The 12,380-nt window shown below is 38.8% G+C and overlaps 1 protein-coding gene and 1 long non-coding RNA gene across 3 annotated transcripts in view; one reads left to right on the forward strand and one right to left on the reverse strand.

Moving 5' to 3' along the window:
* Window positions 1–12,380, forward strand: part of MBD5 (methyl-CpG binding domain protein 5) — a 108,341-nt gene that overhangs the window by 60,311 nt on the left and 35,650 nt on the right. The window contains exons 3-5 of one of the 2 annotated variants that reach the window (XM_051810152.1): window positions 1,872–2,013; window positions 4,643–4,833; window positions 8,539–8,596. The gene's annotated coding sequence lies outside the window, so the exon portion shown is untranslated. The remainder of the gene's footprint in view (window positions 1–1,871; window positions 2,014–4,642; window positions 4,834–8,538; window positions 8,597–12,380) is intronic. The other variant, XM_051810151.1, reaches the window with a different exon arrangement.
* The window catches only part of LOC127481214 (uncharacterized), a 228,311-nt gene that overhangs the window by 13,905 nt on the left and 202,026 nt on the right, over window positions 1–12,380 (reverse strand). The window lies entirely within an intron of this gene.

Consider the following 12,380-nt stretch of genomic DNA (forward strand, 5'->3'; position numbering starts at 1 on the left):
TTGCAGGCTTTAAAGCTCGAGTATTAACTTCATCAGGATATGAAGGATAGAGAGAATATATTATTGTTTGATGTGCAAAAAGCAGTCAGGGCCTTCCCATAGCTTTAAATATTAGACTTATATATATATCACACACATAAGGAAGCAAGTTAGTATGTTAGACTTATATATATATATATCAGTATGTTAGACTTGTAATAATATATCACATAATTAAAAATTAAAAATGTGATAGTAATTAAGCCTTAGATCTAATTTTTTAATTAATTTCTCTGCAAAACCTGCCTGGTTTAATTGTATTGCTTTCAGCTTTTGTGTTTTCCACTTGGCACCTCGTGTTGTCTGGGGGTCATAATTCACTTTGGAAGTCGTGCTCATCTGGCCAACTTGTTGTCCCACAAAAGCCCAGGCAAAGGCCATATGTTCCTGCAAAGGTAGCCTGGGAAGGCAGGAGAGTCGCTTCTCTTTTCTTCTGCCATCTGTTCTGCTTTAACTTCATTTTCTCCAGACCCCGTGTCTAGCAAATATTGGGATAATAGATGGGAATTCTAATCAGTGAGGAGGCCAGAGCGTTGTTTCCAAGAGCTTTGTGGTGACTTCACTCAAGTATTCCAAACATTCCTCCTGCTCTTTGGCATTGGAACAGTTAAAGTTTAGAACTGGGATCCGAAAGTTTGAATATACAGGCAGATAAATATAAATTCTGTCTAAACAATGAATATCCCCAGGCCCTGCTACGAAAACAGGAGATGGGAAAAGCGTTTCCAGGACTCTGAAATAAAGGAGCAAATCCTTGGATTGCTCCAAGTGGCCTGAGCCAGACTCACCGCTGCGCTTTCCCCTCGGAGTTCCTCATTCCTGCCCACGTGCCACTCCTTCCCAGCCCAGCACAGGCATTCCTGCAGCCCCAGGGATTAGGGAAGTGATCTGGGTTAAGACTAATCCAGCAGAAATACCCAAATCGGCTCCCTTGGCTGATCCACTTGGGAGCAGCCTTGGAGTAGGGGCCCAGTTGTGCCCTCTGATATGAGGAAGGGGCTCCACCTTGGGGATTTCCTCCTCACATTCCAGGGAAATGAAGGAGTGAGGACAAAAACCTGGTGTCCCCACAGTGTTCAAGCTTTGAGGAGCCAACAGAGCCCTGGTTTAAGCCAGGCCTAGATTGGTTGAGGTTCCAGCTCTGCTTTGGGGAAACCTGAAAATCTTGTGAACCCTGTAGTTGGTCCAAGCTTAATCATGCACAGATATTTCCCCCCACTCTTAATGCTGGTTCTAAGAATAAAATTAAACACAAGGCTCTGCTTAGGCCAAGCTCATGACTCACCATCACATGTTCAAGTCACAGAATTCCTCGGAGCTGTGTTTGTTTTGGGAGAAAATCTACAAGGCATTTCAGGAAAAGAAAGTCTACAAGTCTATAATCTACTTTCAGTGGGGGTTTTTATGTTAATTTTTTTTAATGTTAATTTTATTACTTCTTTTTATGTTAATTTATGTATATATGTGTATGTGTGTGAGTGTATATAAAGAGAAGAAGTGTGGATATAAATCAGATATAAATAAGCAAAACCGGGCATCTTTTGTACCATTTCAGTTCCCTGAAGTTTTCTGGTGGCTCATCTCAGGAATATCTCCTTTAAGAGCCCTGTTATCCCTTCTCCAGCTGTGTGGGCTCTGTTCCTACAGCCTTAAATCCTGTACAAATGTAAAGCAGAGGAGGATAAGGCCAGACCTGGACCCTGCCTTGGACTGTAGGGAATTCTCCTGATCCTGTGTTCATGGTCAATGAAAAAAAGGGATCCTTCCATTGGGAACTTCAGGATGGTTTGCCTTTCTGCAGCCCTTTCAGTCCAGGATGTGTTTCCTTGCAGGAAGAAGAGGCTTTATCGCAACAAAACGGGCAAAGAAACACAAACACTTGAAGAAACAGCACTTCTCCAATTCTTCCCAAAAGTCCAGAGCCCCACCAGATCCTGGTGGATTCCAGCCACCAGTCTTCCTGCTTGGAGGTAGGTGAGTTCTCTCTTTGCCTCTCCTGCTGGTGGCCCAGAGAAGGTGAGGATTCCCCATCCCTGGAAGTGTCCAAGGCCAGGCTGGAGCAACCTGGGATAGTGGAAGGTGTGGCTGCCCCATGGCAGGGGGTGGGACTGGATGGGTTTTAATGTCCCTTCCCACCCACACCATCCTGGGATTTCTCTCCTTGTCACACATTTAGGTAATAAACACAGTGATTTCAAATTTTAACATGATTTTTTCTATTTTCTTTGATGTGTCAGAAGTGTTTGATGGGCTTGTTTATCCCCTGGTATTGTAGTGCCACCACTAGAAATGAAAGATAATATATTTATTTTTAGGACTATGAAACACAGTGCAATGACTGAATATAACTTTGTGTGAGTTTGGCACTTAACAAAACAATTATTGAAAATTAAAATCAGACTTGGATGCTCCTAAACTGGTGTCCAAGCCTTTGCTGATATTTCCCAGCGTGGAGCCTGTGGCTATGTTTTGGAATTACCTTCTTTGGAGGGATATTTTTCACTGATGCCATGGGATAAATGGGAAAAATAACCTGAGAACCAGCCAATAATCAAGTTGATTGGTTCAGAAGAAATGCATTTTAAACCCCCCTGAAGTGAAGAGGTTGCCATCCCCTCCTTACACTCATCTGTGACAGCTCACAGTTGAAAAGTTGACTTTGTTTCTCTCACGATTTTGTTTATTTTTCCTTTCTTTTCTTCAGTATGTTTCGTTTTAGATGCACCAAATAATACCAGAGTTGTAAGAATATTGTATCTGCAGAGATTAGAGGGGCACAGGATTTTTTTAATCTGTTGGCACAGCCTCGTTATGTAAATAGAAAGCTCGCAAAGGGAACCTCACAGCAAAAGGCTCTGGAAAAAACAGATGTTTCTTCCCCAAAAATACAGTCTCTGTGAGATTCCTGCAGCTTTGGAGGACTCTGGGAAGTTTAATATTATGGATGTGTGTTCAATCAAAAAATAAAAATATTATAGTCCTTAAGTCCGTTTTTATCTCATCAGTACAGACAATTAAATAAATAAATAACAGCTGTTATTTTATTGACACTGTTTAATTTTGATAAGGTAAGAAATCAGGTTATTTATGCAAATTAAATTTTATAATGCTTTCCTGTAGATTTCTTGAGGCCTTTAGCAGAAGCTTCTTTCCCTGATGCTGCTCCAGTCCTTGCACTGTCCATGTGACCCAGTTTTTTTTTTAAGCCCTGCTCTGACTAAGGTTTTATTCTTGGGCTGTTTCATCCATCTATTGGAATTGTTTCCAGTAAATTAGTTTTGCAGTGTTTGCTGTGATCAGCATTACATGCTCCAGGGGAACCCTTCATAAAAATGGCTCTTATCAATACCTTTCAATGTGTTGAAACATTAATAAAGAATTTGAGATGAAGATTGTTTTATCCATAGGGAAATTATGATCTAAAATATCTTTTTATGCAAATTCTTTAATGGGGGATTATCCCACCTTTCTGTTTGATTTCTTACCATAAAGATAAGCTACATTGTGAAGCCATGGATTCTTATTTATCAATAATTATATGTTTTGAAATAATTCAATAATATCTATGTGTTAGAATGGTCATGTTCTGAAATCTATTATTATATAATAACACCATGATATGATGATGGTCATATTTTGAAATAATTCAATAATACCTATATAATATATCATAATAGTCATGTTTTGAATGCTATTATTATATAATAATGGTCACATTGTGAAATAATTCAGGAATATCTGTATGTTATATGATAATATCTCTGGACTGAATGTACATAGTATTCAGTATAAAGAGCAGGTAAACCCTGTGACTTGTGTGCTCACACCCTGTTTGTGTGGCCTATCTGAAATTTTTTATTCCTGTTTTTGTATCAATGAGTTTCCTGTGACAGGAGAAGGATTTAACAACAACCAAGAGCTTTATTGTGGTGACAAATGGCTTTTGAAGAGACTCCAAATACAAAAATCACAGCAAATTCATTACGTTGTCTGTAGGATTCGAAACCCAGGGATGCTGCAGCTGTTTTAATTGAAGATTTATTTTGTAAAAGCTGTGAAATCCCCAATAATTCTGAATTTGATGCCTGTGCTGAGTCCTCAGACTCTCAGATCTGAGGTTTTAACCCCTTAGTTCTTTGGATGTGCCTTTAACCCGATGAGTTCCAAATCCATGTCACCCCTAAAAGAGTCTAATTAATTGATTTAAAGGACTGTTGACTCCTCTTGGTGTCAGAGACATTCAAACACATCAATCACAACTCTTTAAAACCCAACTTTTTCATCCTTAGTGGGAGATTGTCAGTGTGGTTAGCACTACCTGAGGTGGCTGAAGACATGACCTTTTACTTTGCCTACTGAGGATCCATACACTCATTTTTATAGGAGTTTCCTCACTCTTCTGGCCAGTGAAACACCATCAAGTAATAAAAGGCATCTTTGTTTCTACTCAGTTCCAATCAGAGCCGTCCTACCCTTGAAAATCAAATATTCTTATGGTTTATATCAAGTAGTTGCACTGGGACTTACAGAGTGACCAAGAAAAGTGAAATAAAGACATTTGGCTCATTTTTTTTTAATTGAAACACTCTGATTATCTCCCCAGATGTAACACAGGGAGCAGGAATTCCTCAGATGAGGGGTGGAGGAAACCCAGGAGCCACCTCGATGGACATAGGCCACTGTCGAGAGCACAACAGGAGACTGTCTAAAGCCAAGCTCAAAGTGCACCAAGAGTTTTAAGGAGCCTAAAGATCCCCAAGATAACCCCAAGCAAGACCATGAGAAGCAATGTAGGTGAGTCTTCCAAAGTAAATCTCTGCATTTATCCAGCTGAGAAACTTCTGGGGTTTGGTTTTGGTGGTTTTACGCCGCAGCAGCAAAGTTCCAAGGCAAAATATTTGGGCCAATATTAACAAAAATTAAGGAGAAGAACAGGCATCTTCAACATCTGATGGTGCTCAAGTAGAGAAAGGAACAATTTAGCAATTTATACCTTTGTAGAGGATGGACAGTGCACCCATAGGTGGAGTTTTGATAAGAGAACAAAGAAAAAAGATTTAAATGATTGTGTGGAACCAGCATCTGAAGAACAGCATTTGAAAGGTGAGAAAATTCCCAATTTTGTGTCACGTGGAGTATTAGTCATATTTGGGAGCAATGTATTTTGCCATGATTGAACAACAGAGCTCCAGTTATTCATGCTGGAAAATATGCAACACCACTCCTGACCTGGGTTGTGTTGTAGCAGCAAAGTGGAGCTGCCTTGCCCTGGGATCCAGCCAGAATTCCATGATATCAAATGAAATACTCTTTTTCTTATAGATTTTCATCATCAAAATGCAAGGTTAGGGCCACGTCAACAACCAGCAGATGGGGAGAAAGAAGGGCCCGGGAAGCTCAAAGAACACGGGAAGCAGAGCTATAAATACCAGGCTAATTCCATAGCTTGGAGATTTCTCCAAAGCTTTTTTAAATCCCTCCAGAAAAGACTGAAGAGATCCCTGATCTGAAGTGCCCCAGTTGAGGGAATGTGTGTGGGTTTAGTTTTTAAATAAAATTATGGCCATCTACAACGGGCTGTTGGGGCAGCTCAGTGAGTCGGTGCAGGGTCTGTGCTGTGTTTGCTGCCTCAAAATAAGGTTTTTAAAACACATTGGTACGTTCTTATCTTAATCATTTCTTCTTCAGAGAAAAATCCCTAATTTTACCTGCCTGATCACCTTGGAACCAATAAGTACAATATTCCCACAGAATACTGGATGTTCACAACTCATTTTGAATTTTTTTTTTAGAGAGCTGTCCCTTCCAGCCAACACAGATCAGTCTTCTTTGGGGGAAGTTTATGAAAATAGGAAAGATATTTTGATTTTTTTTTCTTTTTTTTAACTTTGCATTTAGAAATGTTACCAGTAGAACCTGAAATTGAGGCTGCATTTTGAAATATTTACTAAATATTTTTAATACTGAATATTTTTAACTCTTGAAAGCAAGTATTGGATTTGATGGCATTCCAAGGAAGGTTTTATTTTCATGTTTTAATTGAATTTGGTGAATCTGTGATGTTGACAGGTCCTAAGACATCTGTCAGTAGAAAACCTGGATTATGAGATAAGGGAATTGTTGAGTGTATAAGCAAAGGGATTCTTTATCATTATTTATTTATTATTTGAAATAATATTTTAAAATATTTATTATCAAAATACTATTTAAATATTTATTATCAAAATACTATTTAAAAATGTTTCTCTATTATTAAAATTTAAAACTAACCAATTTTATTAAAACTGGTGTTAGCCAGAAGAAGCCAAAGGGGAGAAAAGCAGGACTGATAAAAGAACAACTGAAAGGATTGGGTTTGTTTATTTTATTTATTGTAGGAGAAAAAGGAACACTGTAGGATGGGCAGAAAAAAAGAGATAAGAGGTTTTTATCAAAGCAACAGTGGGGGTTGCTCTGTAGATTTAAAAAAAATGTTAAAAAACAAGTTAATTTTGCACAAAGGGTAATTTGGGATAGATGAGGGGAAAAGAACAGACCGAATTTTTTTTTGGTTTACCTCGTATCTGACTGGAAATGTAGATGAAAAACCGGGATATTTTTCTTAGGGAACTTTTAAAAATGCATAAAAAGGGAGATTTCAGACAATTTCTGTAGTTTTGACCTTCCCCAGTGGCCGTTTTGCTCTCCTGAGATCCCTCTTCGCACCCTCAGTTTCTCTGATTCTGTCAACCTAAATTTTGGGATTAACTTTCCCTTGTTTTCCCTGCGAACTTTTCCTGTTCCTGACAATACCCTTCAGTTGGAAATGAGTAGAATCAGTAAGAGGAGTAAAAATGAGTATACTGCAGTAAAAATGAACCAAAGGACCTTTTTTAATCTTAAATAAAATGCTTTGGAAAAGGCTCCGATTTGAGATGGGAGTGAAATCCAAGACGATCAACATTTCTGGAAGTTTACCACAGGTTTCCTTGAATTCAGGTGAAGTATAACATAAAAAAATTAACACCTGCAGAACAAAATGAGGCCTGTTTTCCCTGTGTGTGTCTGGAATTCTGATTTCCCAGATTTTCCTGCCAGGATTTTATGGCATTTATGGCACCGATGGCTTTGTTTATGGTTGGTGGTTTTTTTGTGACAGGGTATATCTTTGTTACTGGGTTCATTTCTTTTGATCAAGTGTTAAATACATTGTGATGAAGAGGTGACTAAGTGGTTCTTTACCCACATTTTTCCTCAATAACTCACTTCTTTTTGGAGCAGGGACCAGAAAATTCTCACTATCTGTGTCAGGCCTGAATTTCCAGAGCCATTTTTGGGGCCTACTCAGAGAATAAAGGACCGGTGGAGCTGTAATCAGGATCTGGCACAATCCAGCCCTTAGATTGGGATGAAAAAGTGCATTTTCAAGGTTCTTATCTTCTTTGGAGCTTTGTTCTTGAACTCTTGGATGTGCTGAACCCTTGAAGGCCCACATGGTTTTAATTTCTGGGTGCCTGTGGGCCTTACTCTCATTTTTCTCTTCCCTGCTTTGATGAGCTGGTGGAATTCTCTTGTGCTTGTCGAACTTGAATATGATTCACCCTTTTGTTTCCTTCCTTCTGAAGAGAATCAAGCCTTTTTTTGTCTGATTTAGTGCATTTTCAGCCTATTTCACATGCACTAAAACCGGGTTCACAGCGGGTCAGGTGAGCTAAGCCGGGGACACAGAGCTGAGGGTCCTCCCCGGGTCCCGCCTTGCTCTGCTTTAAACATAAATACATCGTGTTTGGGGGGCAAAAAACACCCAAGGAATGTTTGCCCCTGAATAGAGAATAAAATATTCTATCATAAAATCAACTGTTTCATTTTCCAGGAGCCAGACTGGAGCCTTCCCCCTTTATGGGACAATGAAATCCGTCCTTATCGAGGTGTCGGCGTGAGCACATCTGATAATTGTCATGGAAAAATTCATCCCCAAAATACACAGACAGGAACATTTGGGCATTTTGCTCTTTTTTTTTTTTTTTTTTTTTAAGGCTAAAAACACCTTGGCTTGCTTAAAACTAAATCTCAGAGTGAAGGGGATGGGGCAGCCAGACACTCGTGAAGCACAAAAATCTGATTTGAAACTAGTGGGGTGTGTACAGTCAAGAATTTTGATTATCTGTGTTGCCAGAATACAGATTAAACTCTAGTAAAGCTGATTTTTTTTTTTAAAAGAGAACTTAACATTAGCATTTTCTAAATATTATTTTTTTTTTCCCCCTGTGTTCGTGATGTTTTAGGAAATTAAATATGTACAAAATACGAAGTGGAAGCAGAAATTTTAAAGGAGAAATTTTAAAGGAGAAATAATAATCTAAGAAACTCGAAGTATTTATAAATGTGAATAAAAATTAATATTAATTAATAAATAAATTATATTTAATAATAAATACTAATTAATATCTTAACATCATAAGTGGAATATATTGCTCGCTGTTACTTCTCTTTTAACTGTTTCAACTGATTCTTTTTCAGCTTGGAAAGAACAAGATGAACAGACCCACCTTCAATCTGATGCTTGATGAGGAAAAAGGTCAGGCTTTTCCGAGTTTTATTTCAATCCTGTGCCCCGCTGGCAATTAGTGCATTGAAAAATACTTTATATGGGCATTCCTTGTTTCACAGCTCTTAAATAACAAAGCAAACGTGATGTTTTAGTGGCAGAATATTTTGAAATAAATGGTATATTCATGAACCAGCTGACTCAGAGCAGGGGAAGGAGGAGAAGAAGCTGGAGAAGGAAAGGTCATGTATACAAATCTTCATAAATCCATTTAAAAATGATTACACTTATAACTAATAGAGCTGGTGTAGCAAGGAAAGACTATTTGGCATTTAAAAGGATTAAAACACACCTTTTTTTTTTTAGTGTCTTTCAATCTCTGAGTCCTCTTTTAGAAAGTAGAGAACTACCTCTCAAATAAAACAAAATAGTGGGGGCAAATTCTCCAAATACGTTCAATTAGTAAGTAATTACCCATCATATTACACAGATTTGTAGCACCCCAGGGTTCAGAGGCAGCAAAAACTCAACTATTATTCCATTAATGCCAGCTGAAGCTGTAGGTTTTGCACTGAGGTGTCTGAAGAGCTGGTTTTTTATTGATACCATATTTTTTTTAATACCTTAAGTGGATTTTCATTAGGGAAATTGCTGAGCAGAGCTACGTAATTCAGTAAACAGTGTAAAAAAATAGCACTTGGGGAGGGAAAAAAAATTCCCTGTGTCTAAAAATAGCCCGGTCATGTGATTGTTACTTTGGCACAAAAGCATAATTTATGGGTTTAATTTGCAGTCCTGCCACAGTTCTGACGTTCCCCTGCACAGAAACTGGGGCTGAATTATTCCAATTATTCCACTCCTGCTCTGCCCTGACCGTCAGGTGTCTCACACAGAGGAGGGTTGTTTGGTTTATTGTGATCTCTGCTTTGAAGATGTGGGAGGATGGGTTTCATTTTTCCCCTTTCTTGCTTGATTGTTGAGCTCACAGTGCCCAGTTAATGGAGATCTGGGGTTATTCCCATAACTCTGCCCCGGAGCCTTTCGCCAGGATTTCCAGGAATCCAGTTTTATTCCTGGCTTTTAGTTGCTCATCTAAAATCTGGTTGAATTTTCAGGTTGAGATTGCGAAAGTTACATTTAAATGCTGTTTTCTTTTAAACTGAAATCTTTATTTTCCCAAATTTCCATTGCCCCAGTAACCTCTAAGTCAATAATGTCCAGCAAAACCAAACAATTACAAATAGTTTTACCTCTTTATTTCCTGCATCTGTTTATTAGATATTTTAGGAACACTCTGTATCAAACATCCCTGAAATTCATATAATCTTCATTACAAAAGCATTCTAGGACTGTGTTTAATAATATCAGATTCCAGGTTGCTGAGGAGGGACACCAAGTTCCTCTTTCCTTCTACAATTTCCCCTGAAATAAAGTTGATTTAATAACATTTCTTCACTTCTTATTGACTTCTAGCTCAGTAATATTCTATATAATAATATTCCCTAAGAAAGGTGTTGCTAATGGTGACATCACTCTCAGTTTATTTCCCTTACATACCAAATATTAGTCTTAATTTTTAATAAATCTGGGGGCTGTCACTGTGTTGACACAAAGTAGGTCTGTCTCGTGTTTTTTGACCTATTTCCCTTTGTAAAGAATAAAATTAATGTGGTGGAAGGGCTGGAAAAGCATCATAACTCCTGTGTATTCTTCCATTTAATAAATTCTCACTGAAGAGCCAGGGCTGAGGGTTAAAAAGAAAATCCTTTTGTTTCCCTACCTTTTTTTTTTATTATTATTGATGTGGGGCTTTTTCTTCTTTTTGTGAAAACCCTTTCAGAGATGCCCTGTGTGTTTTGTGCACGTGGAAGGTCTTGAAAGGGTGGATTTAATCCATTCTTTCATTGCCCAGTGACAACCACAGTTGCTCCCAACTCTGGGAATTACACAGAAAAGTGTGTTAAAAGTCACGTTTAGAGAAAGTTTTGGGTGAAAAGTCATAGTTAGAGAAAGTTTCGGGGTTTGGTGCTAAACATACAGGAAATAAAGTGCTAAAAAAATCCTACTCCTTCCCAGTTCCATTGGACAACTGTCACTGCACAGTTAAATCTCCTAAATTAAGGATACTTTGCAGCTCAGTGAACTCTGATTTTTTCCTGGACATCTATAGGAAGGATATCAGATGTATTTCTGATTAATTAACAGCAGAATTAATCAGGAATACGATGGTCCACAATGCTCCAAGAGAAGGGATTTATATTATATATAAATCTAATATAATGTATCAACTGGATTCCATGGATATAAATCAGTGTTTCTCCATGAAAATCTTTTCCTTATTGTTTTAATAGTGTAGATTCCTGAATGGTAGGTCTGAAGGGGCTGCTTTGCCATCTAATCTTGGATATTTGGGAATTTAAATGCCAGAGGGTTCTGTCCATCCTGGTCCAGGTGAGCCAGGCTGGGAGCTGGGGCGTGTCCACTGGGATACTGGGAAAACTCCTGGGCTGTGGATGTAGAGACAGGCACAGTGGCCTGGAATCTTGATGGGGTTTTGCCATTTATGAATGAATTATCCAAACAGCTCCCATGGGATCATCCAGGTTGGAAAAGACCTCCCAGATCATCGAGTCCAACCTGTGACCAAACACCACTGGGTCAACTCACCCAGAGCACTGAGCCACATCCAGAGTGTCTTGAGCAATTCCAGGGAATCATTTCACAGAGTGGGGGCTTCCAATCCTAAAAAAATCCCCCAGCATCCAAAGTGGTATCAATTAGGAAAACATAAGCCTGGCTATAAAAGTCCTTTATTCAGTTGGAAATAACTCGGTGTTGGAGGGAGTCGGACTGGTACGAACTGGTCTGGCACTGGGGTGATTTCAAATGTGTTATTTCAATGCAGTAATTCAGTGCTGGCAATGTATTCTTAATAATCAGGATTTAGGAGTAAGGTAAAGATGTGTTTTCACCCCAAAAGCTGGATTCTATCATGTGAAAATCACGTGTAAATCACATGTACGGCCGTGTCGTGGTCCTGGAGACCAACACAATGAGAGAAGATTGAAGGAAGGAAGGTTTCCTTTACACTTTTTGTTTGTTGAATCATCTCCTAAAAATAGGCCTTCATCAAATATTCACCACTGGTCTAATTAGTCAGGAGAAAGCTGCTTTTCAGAGTGGGAAAGCATTCCCAAAAAGTGATGCAACGTTTGTATGGGATGAGATGATACAGGAGAATCCCAGCTGGTTGCTTGGATAAACTTAAACAGATTAATAATGTGCAAGCCATGACCAAACAAAAACTCCTTTTTAACTCTGAGGGGAGGGACAATGATGCTTTTTAAGCAGCTAACTTGTCTCATTAGTTCTAAAACCACAATAATTTGATTTTTGAGGGCATTTCCCATTCCGAATGTATTCTGTAGGTTTTTCTGTGCTACAAAGGGAAGCCTCAAAAATTAGGGTGTGTTTGTGTCTCCAAGCAGTGTTTGGTGTGTGTTCCAAGGGTTTGCAGAGCTTTATTACCAAAATGTGGGTCATTCATAGGGATTTGTGCATCCTTTGTGATCTGTGGAATTGTTGGGCACCGTTAAAAGTTCATGGAGAAAAAAAAGTAACAGAGCATCAAGAGTGATTGGAGGACAAGGGGGAATGGATTTAAACTGAAAGAGGAGAGATTTAGATTATATTTTAGTATTCTTTACTCAAAAGGTTGGACAGGGCTTGGGGCAACATGGGATAGTGGAAGGTGTCCCTGCCCGTGGCAGGGGTGGAATGGGATGAGCTTTAAGGTCCCTTCCAGCCCAAACCA

The sequence above is a fragment of the Manacus candei genome, unplaced genomic scaffold (genome assembly GCF_025592945.1).
Source record: "Manacus candei isolate 608988 ecotype Guabito, Panama unplaced genomic scaffold, ASM2559294v1 h1tg000077l, whole genome shotgun sequence".
Taxonomy (NCBI): Eukaryota; Metazoa; Chordata; class Aves; order Passeriformes; family Pipridae; genus Manacus; species Manacus candei.